A 14,221-nucleotide genomic window follows, 5' to 3' on the forward strand; every position below is an offset into this window, starting at 1 on the left:
CTTCTGAGAAAGGGTTGGTAGGAATGTAGGCACTGTACACGATTTCCGGCCGCAGTGGACACGAGTGTTTATGGTCGCAAGAAGACAGGGCTTCGGTCGGCCGCATGGCATAACCGACATGGAAAACCATCGTATTGGCTATGGCGCATCGTACTGCATCTTCAGCAGTAATTTGAGCAGCAGCTGGCACCATTGTGACACAACGAAGTGCTACAAATCGGTTACTTCAAGGACAGCTTTGAGCCAGACGCCCCGAACCGTGCATTCGACTGACCCCAAATCACCACCCATTGCGACTTCAGTAATGTCAAGAGAGAGGTAATTGGAGGTTGGGGTGGAGGTCTGTTGTGTTCTCTGGGGTAAGCTGTTCTGCCCCAGTGCCAGTGATGGTCGTGATTTGGTTTTAAGATGGCCACTTGAGGTCCTGCAGCCAACCTGTTTGTGTGCAAGACACTGGGTCTGCGCCTGGAGTTATGGTCAGTGGTGTAATTACGTGTGGCAGCAGGACCACCGAAGTGTGTATCTCACGAACCCTCACTGCAGATTTGTACGTTGGCTTCGTGTTTCGACTTGTTGCGCCGAAATTCATGAACAGCATTCCAGGGGTGTTTTCCAACAGGATAACGCTGGCCACAATACCACTGTTGTAACCCAACATGCTCTGCAGAGTGTTGACTTGGTCGCTCAATCACCAGATCTTTGTTCATATCGAGAACAAATGGGACACCATCGGACAACAACTACAACGTCATCACAACTAGCGTTAATCGTCCTTTATTGACCGAAGAAGAACTACTGGCATCGAAGTCCATTCCACAAAGTGTCACCAGGCAAATGTACAAAACAATGCATGCGTCTCTGCGTGGTTGCGTAAACATTCCGGCATTAATGTACCAGCATTTCATACGTATATGCAATGGCTTACCTCGCGTTGAAATTAACCTGTGATCTTGCAATGTTAATGACGTAAATATGTCACCTAGGCAAAAGTGATTCCAAAATTTGATAGCAGTACATTACTTATTTGTTGGGATTGGAATTTTTTTCTGTTGGTCAATGTTTGATCTAATAACACGAGTACCATTTTTGCACGAAATAAGGTAAAAAAAAATTGTCTCGTGTGGCGTAACAATTGTCCAGAAGAAATAATGCCAACCTATTTTCAAATACACCCTCTTAGATCTGGATAATTGTGAGACCGAGATAGCTTACACGTGACCGAATCATGCTGTGCCCCGCAGGTTAGCATACGTGACTCCAGAAATGTACGCTGTACCTGGTCTGAAGCCGTCGCTTAATTTAATCACCCTGTAAAGTTGGCAGCACGGGGAGCAGACAACCGCAGTACGTCACTGGGAGTCATGGCGGCGGGTGAGTGGCCAGCGCCTCAGGTACGAACGTCGGCTCGCAGAGTGCTCGTGGCTGCGTCGCAGGCAGCCCACCACACATTTTGCGAAAAGAATATGGGCGGACACTGCGAAAAAGAAGGTGTTCCTGGCCGTACCTAACTCTAAGTGGATTTCATCACTGTTGGAAAAACTGGTAGAAGCCGACCTCGGGGAAGATCAGTTTTAATCCGTAGAAACATGGGAACACATGAGGCAATACTGACCTTACGACTTATCTTAGAAGATAGATTAAGGAACGGCAAACCTACGTTTCTAGCATTTGTAGACATGGAGGAAGCATTTGATAATGTTGACTGGAATAGTCTCTTTCAAATTCTGAAGGTGGCAGGGGTAAAATACAGGGAGCGAAAGGCTATTTACAATTTGTACAGAAGCCAGATGGCAGTTATAAGAGTCGAGGGACATGAAAGGAAAGCAGTGGTTGGGAAGGGAGTGAGACAGGGTTGTAGCCTACACCCGATGTTATTCAATCTGTATATTGAGCAAGCAGTAAAGGAAACACAAGAAAAATTCGGAGTATGTATTAAAATCCATGGAGAAAAAATAAAAAATCTGGGGTTCCCCTATGACATTGTAATTCTGTCAGACACAGTAAAGGGCGTGGAAGAGTAGTTGAACGGAATGGACACTGTCTTGAAATGAGGATATAAGATGAACATCAACAAAAGCAAAACGAGGATAATGGAATGTAGTCGAATTAAATCGGGTGATGCTGAGAGAATTAGATTAGGAAATGAGACACTTAAAGTAGTAAAGGTGTTTTGCTATTTGGGGAGAAAATAACTGACGATGGTCGAAGTAGAGAGGATATACACTCCTGGAAATTGAAATAAGAACACCGTGAATTCATTGTCCCAGGAAGGGGAAACTTTATTGACACATTCCTGGGGTCAGATACATCATATGATCACATTGACAGAACCACTGTCACATAGACACAGGCAACAGAGCATGCACAATGTCGGCACTAGTACAGTGTATATCCACCTTTCGCAGCAATGCAGGTTGCTATTCTCCCATGGAGACGATCGTAGAGATGCTGGATGTAGTCCTGTGGAACGGCTTGCCATGCCATTTCCACCTGGCGCCTCAGTTGGACCAGCGTTCGTGCTGGACGTGCAGACCGCGTGAGACGACGCTTCATCCAGTCCCAAACATGCTCAATGGGGGACAGATCCGGAGATCTTGCTGGCCAGGGTAGTTGACTTACACCTTCTAGAGCACGTTCGGTGGCACGGGATACATGCGGACGTGCATTGTCCTGTTGGAACAGCAAGTTCCCTTGCCGGTCTAGGAATGGTAGAACGATGGGTTCGATGACGGTTTGGATGTACCGTGTACTATTCAGTGTCCCCTCGACGATCACCAAAGGTGTACGGCCAGTGTAGGAGATTGCTCCCCACACCATGATGCCGGGTGTTGGCCCTGTGTGCCTGGGTCATATGCAGTCCCGATTGTGGCGCTCACCTGCACGGCGCCAAACACGCATACGACCATCATTGGCACCAAGGCAGAAGCGACTCTCATCGCTGAAGACGACACGTCTCCATTCGTCCCTCCATTCACGCCTGTCGCGACACCACTGGAGGCGGGCTGCACGATTTGGGGCGTGAGCGGAAGACGGCCTGACGGTGTGCGGGACCGTAGCCCAGCTTCATGGAGACGGTTGCGAATGGTCCTCGCCGATACCCCAGGAGCAACAGTGTCCCTAATTTGCTGGGAAGTGGCGGTGCGGTCCCCTACGGCACTGCGTAGGAGCCTACGGTCTTGGCGTGCATCCGTGCGTCGCTGCGGTCCAGTCCCAGGTCGACGGGCACGTGCACCTTCCGCCGACCACTGGCGACAACATCGATGTAATGTGGAGACCTCACGCCCCACGTGTAGAGCAATTCGGCGGTACGTCCACCCGGCCTCCCGCATGCCCACTATACGCCCTCGCTCAAAGTCCGTCAACTGCACATACGGTTCACGTCCACGCTGTCGCGGCATGCTACCAGTGTTAAAGACTGCGATGGAGCTCCGTATGCCACGGCAAACTGGCTGACACTGACGGCGGCGGTGCACAAATGCTGCGCAGCTAGCGCCATTCGACGGCCAACACCGCGGTTCCTGGTGTGTCCGCTGTGCCGTGCATGTGGTCATTGCTTGTACACCCCTCTAGCAGTCTCCGGAGCAAGTATGGTGGGTCTGACACACCGGTGTCAATGTGTTCTTTTTTCCATTTCCAGGAGTGTAAAATGTAGACTGGCAATGGCAAAGAAAGCGTTTCTGAAGAAGAGAAATTTGTCAACATTGAGTATAGATTTAAGTGTCAGGAAGTCGTTTCTGAAGGTGTTTGTATGGTGTGTAGCACTCTACGGAAGTGGACGATAAATAGTTTGGATAAGAAAAGAGTAGAATCTTTCGAAATGTGGTGCTACAGAAGAATGCTGAAGATTAGATAGGTAGATCAAATAACTAATGATGAGGTATTGAATAGAATTAGGGAGAAGGGGAATTTGTGGCATAACTTGACTGGAAGAAGGGATCGGTTGGCAGGACATGTTCTGAGGCATCAACGGATCACTAATTTAGTATTGGAGGGCAGCGTGAGGGTAAAAATCGTAGAGGGAGACCAAGAGATCAATACACTAAACAGATTCAGGAGGATGTAGGTTGCAGTAGGTACTGGGAGATGAAGAAGCTTGCACAAGATAGAGTAGCATGGAGAGCTGCATCAAACCAGTCTCAGGACTGAAGAGCACACCAAGACAACAACAACAACGGTTCAGTCTCGACGTATCTCTAACTGGCAGTTCGTCAATTCCTTTGGTTTTCTTCGTAATTCTTCTCTTAGAAATTTCACGGTACTGTCAGCGATAGAAACCGTGTAAGAAAGTAGGTATGTAATCAGCGAAAACACATTCGTGCTTGTGCGTTGAGGATTTATGCAAGTAACTATGGATTTGATTTTTGGTGGTTACGGAACAGCAGAGGGAGGAACTGAACAGCTCCTAGCTGCTCATATCGTCGCACGTGAGGAGGAGGAGTAATTTTGCTCAACCGTTATTTTTACAGTTACTGTAATAAATGTTATGAGTACTTCAGTTTCACGATAGGTTCCCGAAACCTGTAAAAGATGAGTTTAATTTCTCATTTGTTTCAACCTGTGAACCATCTGTTGAGTTCGAACTGAGTTTTTACCATGGCGGAACTAAACTATGTAGAGTGTCAGCGTCCTAAGACTTGCAGTATTTTCTCGCAACAAAACAGTTCGTCTCGCACACACTTCTGACGGGTCGCGCCCCCCCCCCCCACCCCCCTCCTACTCCCCGCCTGCCTGGAGCTACACGTAACATCCATCCATGCCTACCCCCTCCCTTCCCCACCCCTTGTGCTAGTGGCTTTTCAATAGCTCTTCTGCTAGATTAATCCACATGTTCATTGTATGTCATTCCTGAGACATTCCTTATCCCCATGAATTGTGCCTGTTGGCCAGCTGCAATATCTTTCTCAGATGTCTCCATAATGCTCCACGATATGAAAGATTTAAGGACGTACTTGCTATGTGATATGACCATAAATGTTGCACATGAAACTTCCACCATACAAACTGTTTCTGAAATTGCATATGCTTCTGCAGATCCATCAGTGTAAATTTCGCTTTTCTGAATGACATTTAATGGGCTACGGTCCTCCCTAAGTGGTAGGTATTCAATCGGTGAGAAGACAACCGTGGTTGTGTGTTGAGGATTTATGCAAGTAACTATGGATCTGATTGTTCGTGGTTTACAGTATGGTTACGGAATACCAAAGGGCAGTTCTACAGCTACTCCGGAAATCCGCGTTCTACATCTGTATCAATACTGCGCAAAATAAAATCGAACAATTTGAGATTTGTGCTAGATAAAAATGATAAAAATTTGGTGGAGTAATAATGAAACCAATGAGGAAGTTCACTGATGACCGGGATGAAATAAATAAATGGAAAACATCTACAAAAGAAGTGACAGGAAGGTAGGACATCTGTTAAGACGTTGCAGAGCAACTTGCGCGATACCTAAAGAGCTGTAGAGGGTCAGAACTACAGAGGAAGACAGAGATTAGAATACATACAGCAAATACTTGAGGACTTACGTTTGCAAGTGCCACTCTAAGATGAAGAGGCTGGCGCGGAGGGACCACTAACTGAAGCCCCATTTCCTGTTTGGCTTGCAAATAGCGCGCGGAAGAATTGACAGTAAGCTTCTTTACTAGGACAGATTTCTCAAATTTTCTTGTCGGGTTCATTTCGTGAGATGTATGAGGGAATAAGTAATATGTTATCCGACGCTTCTCGGAAAGTACTCTCTCAAAATTTCAAAACCACTCCGTGATGCCCATCGCTTTTCTTTTAGTCTCTGCCACTTGAGTGTTTTGAGCTATAACGCTTTCACACCGAACAAATGATCCCGTGACGAAGCGCGCCACTCTTCGTTGGACCTTCTCTATCTCTTCTATCAGTCCCACGTGGTAATGGTCCCAGATTGACGAGCAATACTCGAGAATCGGTCGAACTAGCAGCTTGTATGCCACCTTCTTGGCGGATGAATTACTCTGAATCTTCCTCTGAATCTCACCCTGCCATCTGCTTTTCTTGGTATTTGTTTTATATGGTCATTATACTTATGTTCACTCCGGTTGGTTACTTCTAGATTTTTGCAGTAGATACAGTTTCTGGCAGTTTGCCATTAGTACTGCAGTTTTATAGTAGTGGATTTTTTCCTAACTGTCCGCAATATGTTACATTACAGTAACGGTGCTATCACACTTCCTCGGGGTACTCCTGAAATTACGGGTACATTTGTCGATTTTGTTCAGTTAAGAGTGATGTATTGAGTCTGCAAGGAAGTCGTGAATCTAGTCGCAAATCTGGAGCGACACTCGGCAAGCTTGTATGTTTTTCACTAATCGGCAGTGCGGGACGGTGTCAAATGGATTCCTGAAGTCGAGGTACACAGTATCAACCTGAGTGCCGTCGCTACAGCTCTATGGATCCCATGGAAGAAGAGAGCGAGATAAGTTTCTCATGACCTCTATTTCCAGAATCCATGATTATCTTTATATAGAAAACTTTCGTTCTGCATAACTGTTGTAATACAGGAGCATAAAACATGTTCCATAACTCTACAACAGATTGACATTAACGAAATAGGCCTATAACGAAGTGCACGTGCCCCTCTCGAAAACAGGAATCCAGTGCTTTGTGGAATCTTACATGTATCTATTCTTACAGACCTATTCCGCGATCGTTTATCTGAATAGCTGCCATGTAGAAATTCGTACGATGATTGAAAGGATGGCTCATATAACGATCTTCCGCGGTGAAACAGCTCCGGAAGACCGAATTAAGTCTTTTGGCCTTCTCTCTGTACTTTTCCGTTTCGGTGCCATTATGAGCACAGAGTCACTGAACAGATAATTTCGACTGAACAGATAATTTACTGGTTTTAGGTAAGACCAAAACCTCTTAGGGTTTTTAGTCGGATCGGTTCAAATTCTTGGAAGCTTCCCTCACTGCTCTCCTTACGCTCATTTTCGCTTAGTTCAGCTTTTGTTTGTCATTTAGTCTATGACTTGTCTTGAATCAGCTGTCTTTGCTTACGTAGCACTTTTTCTAAAACGGGGTTTTAAACAACAGTGGGTCTTTCCAGTTCCTTATGACCTTGCTCAGAGCATGCTCGTCTAAGTCGTACTCAACGATGCCTTTCGATATTTTTTTTTCCATTTGTCCTCCACATCTTCGTCCCCAGTACTGAATATTTGATGTTGACTACTCAGATATTCGGCAGTTTGTACCCCGTCACTCTTGCTAAGGTATGTGGCGGTGGTTCCTCTGGTATAACCACCTTTTCCGTACTTCCCCGTTCCATTCGCCAATGGGGTGTGGCTAAAAACATAAACCGGATATTAGCATACAGTACATATTCCGGTACGTCACACTTCCGTGTTTTGCAAGTCGTTTAACGTGTACGACAGAGATGCATAGCGGTACTAAATAGATTATGCTGTCTTTTTACGATCACCATTCTTATATTTTGAGCAAGAGTGCTTCAGAAACTGCCTAATCGTTCCGAGCTCTGAGCGGCGGATCGCTGCGACGTGTCGATGCGATATTGGCTGCAGTCGGCCTCAACCCGCCACACACGAGAGATTTCCCACGCGATCCCAACTAGCGACTCCAGCGTCGGGGTGAGGTGAGGTTCTGCAACGGAAACTCAACTGATGCGCTTACCGGCAGACGTAGTTGTCCTGCATGAGTCTGCCATGCAAGCAAACGAAAAAAGGAAAAGGTGGACTACAAAATTGCTTTTAAATAGAAAAAGAGTTATTTCATACCAATTCACTGACGAGATTTCACCCGTAATAGTGGCATAATTACGTCCGTATGACTGAAAGTAATTATCTGGAGTTACTAAAAATTGTTACACAGGAAATATAAAAAAGAGATACAAATATGAGGCCGTCAGTATCGGCTCACGAGTGCCTCACAGCAACTTTAAGGATGATTTTACGGAGATCTTAAATACTCGACAATGATATCGCCACAGTTCTTCAGGAGGAACACTCAAGAAACGTGTGCAGTGACTTACAGAACTCAAAAACGAATATTATAACGTAATACGCACAAAAGAAAATTCAAGCTTACGCGCTTTTTACTTTTAAAATACACAGTTCACAAAATTAATCATTATAATGTAGGGGCGACATTGTACACAGAATTTTGTATCCGCAGGGAACGGTGCGTTTTGGTGACAACCACTTGCCTTGCTCATACTGTGGCATCAAGCAGTCAGGCCTGCAAGACGAGTGGTCTGCCAAGCAAGTGGATTTATTCGTATTTCTCGTGTAACATCGATGACTGATTATGAGCTCTAGTATCCACCATTAAGCTACAAATTATTCTCCTGTTTGAATATTACGCAACGGAAACGGATAACGCACAACTGACTATTAAAAATTTACACAACTCTGATTGTTTACTACGCTCTGGCAATACCACATTTTCTTTCTCACCCAACGGCTTTGATCAACACGTGGCCATCGCGCTGCATATGAATGGCGCACACGTTATGAATTCTGGATATCATGACTACACACTATTAGAGGAACAAGCCCACCAATCTTTATCTTTTCACTATCTTTTTTATTCAGATAAATTCTATTATGATTCACGGATAACCTAAACACACAATTACATTTTATACTACAATTACAGATGAGAAACTGCGCCCAGTGGGCATGGCTTTACGTTGGTGATTATCTTATGGTCTCGTAATGATCTAATGCTACAGTGCACTTTCTGGATAGGATGGTGGATCTTTTGCTATATCTCACACTTCGACTCTCACACCCATCATCACGAAAATTTCCTCCAGACCGAGTAGTACACAAAGGAACATGCATAATCCACTACCTCTGAAACTATCTTGTTACTCTCCCATGCCAACCACACATACTTGAATCTCATGAAATACATCACACTGCCAACATACAATACAAAGAATAGTCACAACGTAATAATCACATCACTTTCAGCTTTCCCACTTCAATTAGTATTTATCCCAGTTTCACACGACACTGCCCCACTTCGTAACTTTTCTTTCCTACTACGAAATCTGGATGATATATACACGTCTTCCTGTGCAACGCAAGCAAAGTGGCGTTGCTGGAGAGACGGCTGACTCACCTTGCTTCTCTCTCAGAGTGTTAAGAGTTTGAATCTAGCGTCACACGAAAATGTAACACGCAAAGTAATATTAAGATCATATTTGTCACACACGCGAGTCCTCAACTGATACCTTGGACGAGTACTTTTCTTTATCCTTTGTCTCATACACAGATTGAGACTCACATTGTACTCACCACGTGGAAGTACTCGTCTCTAATTTTAAGTCCTGCACACGCCATTTCTTAAATATTTCCAACTTATAGTACACACGCCAGTAATTCAGCTTAACTTTAGCACTCGGAAGTATTTCAACTTAGTACTAGCACTCGCAAGTATTACAACTTAGTACTATCACTCGCAAGTATGCCAACTTAGTACTATCACTCGCAAGTATTTCAACTTATTGCTCACGTGGTTTCACTGTGACCGTTGGTCACTTCCGAAGATTACTATGATCCCCTTAATATTACCTGCCTGTCATTTAATTCTCCCCCCAAAAGTTCCTGACATACAGAAATAATTATTCCAAACCACTCTTAAGTATTTCACATGCGTAACATTTTCTCCACTCTTTTGTCTTTACGGAGCACACCTAAGACAGGTCTTACCAACACAAGATCCAGTGGCAGAGTGCTGAAACATGGCCGTTCTTCAGGTCATCTCGCACCTCCGTCGAGGTGGGGGAGCACCATGTTACCGTATTGGTCAGCCACATTTCAGGCGCTCAGAGCTCCGGTAAATTTCATCTATTAGGTTCCACCAAAGGTGACCAAAGGGCCGTCTCAAAGATGATCATACATTGCACATTCACTATCTGCGGTTAGCAGACGACCATACATTCATTCATTTCGCAGATCTCACCAAACTGGATGTAGGGATTTATTTTGTGGGAGTGCACATGCGATCAATTAAATAAATAAATTGTCCTTCTTTCCTACACTGGTATCCGGCTTTGGTGTGTTAAGTGAAATTGAGTTGTTATTACAAAAAATATGTTGCTCTGACATGAATAACGAAGAATGTTGTACCTATTTTCAATGTCAGGCGGTACGGTACTCTTTCACCAGTTCTGATCTTCACTCTCGGTCTCTATCTCTCTCTCTCTCTCTCTCTCTCTCTCTCTCTCTCTCTCACACACACCGCATCGTGTAGTTATAACCGGTATATATACTCGAAAAAGAAAAGAAAAACATTGTCCTTAGGTCATCGCTTTGTGATGTAACACACTTTATAGTCCGTACCAAATCTCTAAATACTATTCAAGAATAATTATTTATAACAAAGTTATTACTGAATGTATTAAACAATCGGCATATTTTTCTTGGTTATAAATGTATTTTTAAATGCTTCCGTATGACTCCTGCAGCATTGTGAAGATAAAATTGACCTCGTTAAACATGTAAAAAGTTATGTTTACCGTCCAGTTTATTTTCCCTAATAGCTCTCCCCTCACTGTAAAACAGCTTTTTCAACTTGATTACCCAACCATAAAGGACGCAGTGGTGCAAAACAACATTTCCAATACAAAATATCTGCTTAAATGTTTTATAAATACCGTTTATCTACTAATCTCTAAAATACACGAATGCCTGGTTTTTAGGCATTTGCCCCATGATTTACCCAGGCATTTGTCATAACTTACAGACGCCCAAGCATTCTACATCACTACATAGATGTAATAAAATTAGTTGTAATAATGGAATCAGGTAGCTGTAATTTAAAGTCAACATTACTTATTTTTATCTTTAATGACAGCTGTTACAAGCACTGCAGTACAAAATACGACAAATGCGAAAATAGAAGATGAATAAGGTAGTCTTTACATGTACACGTGCGAAAAACAGACGAAGTTCTCTTGCCAAGGCACGCTGCAAGCATCGTTAAAGTATCGATCGTAAACTTCTTGAACTTACTGAGCAGAGGCAATGAACATAGTTACAATTCCTTGTAGCCTCAGTAAGTCGCAATGACATCCTATTTCGATCACTCCTGTGTCGTAATTTTCTCTGTCACAACATTCTCATGAGGAATATCTGTCTATGCTGTTTCGGCGTAGGAAACTGTGAAGCGTCCAACAAGCCATTACAGCTGAAGGGGTGTTGTCCGGATTTTAAGCACTCTGAATCCTGCAGCCATTATTCGAAATACGCTTCCCACAATCCATATGGCACGTGACACTCGATAATTATAAATCCGCCGTTCTCTGTCCAGTCGATTCTTGTTGAATGTTTTCATGAAGTTTTTACCAAATGGTGAAGACTCATCTCCGACTAACATGTAAGGTTTTGTGTATCCACTGACCACAGATGGTGGAGGTAGTTTCAAAGTACCCTTCACAATTTTCTTCTGGAAATCTGTATTTTTCATTACACTACCGTCACAACACGCCCACTTGTGTCACAATGAAAGTAAATTAGTTCATAATTAGCATCAGTAACAGCAAAAAGTACCTGATTGTGTAACTCCTTATAGATGAAGAAATAACACGCCGCATCAGGCGGCGGAATAACTGAGACGTGTTTACCGTCGACCGCTCCCATTTTAGAAAGTTCCATGTGTCTTCAACTGGCTTCGAGATTTTTTTTCAGTCTTGTCGTGTTGATGGAAACTGCGACGAACAGAATACAGTTGCGTTAACAGGTCTTTCAGGAAATGCGACTAGATGATGACGGCTCACATGACATCTGAGGTGTGGGGGAGGAGGAAGAGGAGGAGGAGAGGTTGGTGGTGGTGTTGGTGGTGGTGGTGGAGAGGCGTGGTGGTGGAAGAACAAGATGAAGAACAAGAAGAAGACAGTCCTTTGGTTATTACACGTCAGGGAAGCAGCCGTCATTTAAACAGGAAGGGGGTGGTTGAAGATACAACTTTTGAGTAGCGCTGTAAAATGCCTGGGCGTCTATACATTGGGGCAAATACCAGGACAAACCCCTGGGCGAACGTTCAGAATTCATAAATACCTGGGCATTCATGCATTTTTCAGGTTAGTGGATAAGTGGTGTTTATAAAAAATTTAAGCTCATATTTTGTATCGGAAATGTGTTTTGCGACACGGCTTCTTTTGTGGTTGGACAGTCAAGGAGAGTTATTAGGGGAAATAAATCGGACGGTAAACATAACTTTTTACACCTTTAATGTCAGTTTTATCTTCACAGCAATGTAGTCGCACGGAAGTAGATAAAGAAAGAAGCAGAACAGAAAATTATAATCGGACCCAAATGTCGCTACGTCTGACAATAAAGCATTTTTTTTCTTCACCGAAAACAGTTTAACATTTAAGAACACATTTATAATCAGGAAACACACGACAGCTGTTTAATACATTCAGTTATAATTTTGCTATCAGTAATCATCCTTCAAAAATATTATGAGATTTGACACGATTATAAAGTGTGTTACATTACAAAGTGATGACCGAAGAACATTTTTTTTAATTTTTTTAATATATACGCTAGCTATCACTATACAGCTGTTCAACGCAGAGTGTGTGTGTGTGTGTGTGTGTGTGTGTGTGTGTGTGTGTGTGTGTGTGTGAGAGAGAGAGAGAGAGAGAGAGAGAGAAAGGGAGAGACTGTTTGACTGTACACTGTACGAGTGCGGGAGAGAGAGACACAGAGAGGGAGAGAGAAAAAGAGAGTGGAGAGTAGAACCGATAAAAAGCAAAAGTACGTTATAAATGATAAGCAGCTGTCAGAAAGGCGCGCCTTTCCTGGGTACACCAAGTTTCCCGTATTTTAATTGGTAAGTTATACATACTAGCAGTATAAGCTTTAAAAAATACTTTATCATATAAATGCCCAGATTTTGGACATCAGAACTGCTTTGTGCAAATTCCTTTGCCCTGTCCACATCACTACACCTATGCCGTAACCACGACAAACGCGAATTAATTCGTAATTTCCTCGCATCGAACTGGCTGCTAAGGCATAAGGCTCAGCATCATCCCTTACAAGCGAAAGGTTATTGAAATATAAAATCTGTGGTGTACACAGGGTGATTTAGCTGCCCTGTCGATGCGTTTTGTACAACCTGCACTGCGTCTGTATCAGGAACGGTATCCAGTTAGGTGACAGCCACTTAATCGATATAAGTTCAGAGTTTTCGGCTACTGTTAGCAAACGGAATCGTACTGTGGAAGATACAACTGAGGAATGCCCATGAGTTCAGAGGTTAAATACCAGAAAATTGTTACTTCCACACTTCTCATTCTGATATATCCTGTTAATTTCGTTGTTTCTGATGATGAAACACACTTTATAAGCAACGTTTCTGAACCATTTACGAAAGATTAAATATTATAAACGGAATAAACTTACAGATACATCAAAAAGCTTTTTCAATAGACCGCTAATTAGGCAAAGAAAGATTGGAGACACTTGGACAATTACGGCAGAAGTAACATGTATCTTGGTCCAAAATACCGTGTGACTCACGGACAAGCCTCTCTTGCATTCCGTTTGGTAACAGTCGCTCAAAGCTGTGAGAGACAACTTGTATCGATTATGTGGGAGTCGCCTGTCGTAATACCATAGACGCAGTGCGGTTTGCATGAAACGAATCGGTAGCGTTCACTGACGCTAAAGGATTTTCCACCTTCCTGTACTCTTTCTTAAAAACAGTTCTTGAGTTGAGATTTTTTAACATCCTTTCGTTGCCGCTGCATTCACTTGTTTAACTGTTATGTGAACCAACTCCAAACAGTTCTCTTTTTTTAAGAAAATTATCATGGTAATCCTTCGATTTCAGGATCCACGGCGCTTCTTGTTAACGGAGTAAGTAGATAAAATCAAGTAAAAAAATGTAAATGTCGTGTGACTAAGGCCTCCCGTCGCGTAGACCGCTCGCCGGGTGAAAGCCTTTCGATTTGACGCCACTTCGCCAATTTGCTCGTCGATGGGGATGAAATGACGATGAATAGGACAACACAACACTCAGTCCCCAAGCGGAGAAAATCTCCGACCCAGCCGGGAATACGAACCCGAGTCCTTACGGTTAACATCCTGCCGCGGTGCCCACTCAGCTACCGGGGGCTGACGTCAAAGTATTTCTGACTGTCAGTTATAGAAGACCCATTTAATTTTTGAAAACATTATTGTAGCGTACTCTAAAAGAGCCCTTGACTGGC

Source organism: Schistocerca gregaria, chromosome 8 (genome assembly GCF_023897955.1).
Source record: "Schistocerca gregaria isolate iqSchGreg1 chromosome 8, iqSchGreg1.2, whole genome shotgun sequence".
NCBI classification, from domain to species: domain Eukaryota; kingdom Metazoa; phylum Arthropoda; class Insecta; order Orthoptera; family Acrididae; genus Schistocerca; species Schistocerca gregaria.